Source organism: Arachis ipaensis, chromosome B09, assembly GCF_000816755.2.
Source record: "Arachis ipaensis cultivar K30076 chromosome B09, Araip1.1, whole genome shotgun sequence".
Taxonomy (NCBI): domain Eukaryota; kingdom Viridiplantae; phylum Streptophyta; class Magnoliopsida; order Fabales; family Fabaceae; genus Arachis; species Arachis ipaensis.
The window spans coordinates 11,044,652-11,045,363 of record NC_029793.2 but is presented as its reverse complement, the minus strand read 5'-3'; positions in this window follow the sequence as shown (position 1 = coordinate 11,045,363).

The window sequence follows — 712 nt, the reverse complement described above, 5'->3', positions numbered from 1 at the left end:
ATCAAAGCTCAAACGGTCAATTTGAATGGAACCGTAGAATCACCCCCAGGAGCTACAAGCACTAAAAATTGGAAGAGACCACCCATCACAAAGGTTAAAATTAATGTTGATGCCGCTAGTATTGATGATGGAGTAGTGGGTGTTGGTGTGGTAGTTAGAGACACTAATGGAGATATTTTGATGGCATCCACATGCAAAGCTTTCTTATCCATTCAATTTCATGAAGCTGAAGCACTTGCATGTCTCATGGGATTAGAAAAGGCTTGTGAATGTTGCTTTTTTGATGCAATAATTGAGAATGACAATGTTGAAGTCATTCAAAGTCTTAAAGAAAAAGAAATCCATAAAAATTGTTTTGGTTCATTTATTAGTGATTGTTTAAGTTTAGCTAATAGTCTTAGATCAGTAGAGTATTCTCATGTAAAGAGGAATGGTAATAGGATAGCTCATGAATTGGCTCAAATAGTTCTTATTAATCTAAATACAGTGTGGATAGAAAATGCACTTTTTTGTATATATAATTTAGCCTATTTAAATATTATAGGTCCTATTCATGAATGAAAGCTATCTATTTACCTTATCAAAAAAATATAAAAGAACGGATTAATAGATATGTCACACACGTGCGTTTTAACAATATGTACAAGTATACCAAACCAAATGCGATATGTATTATAAATTGATAATAACACTTAAATAATAAAATAATAAA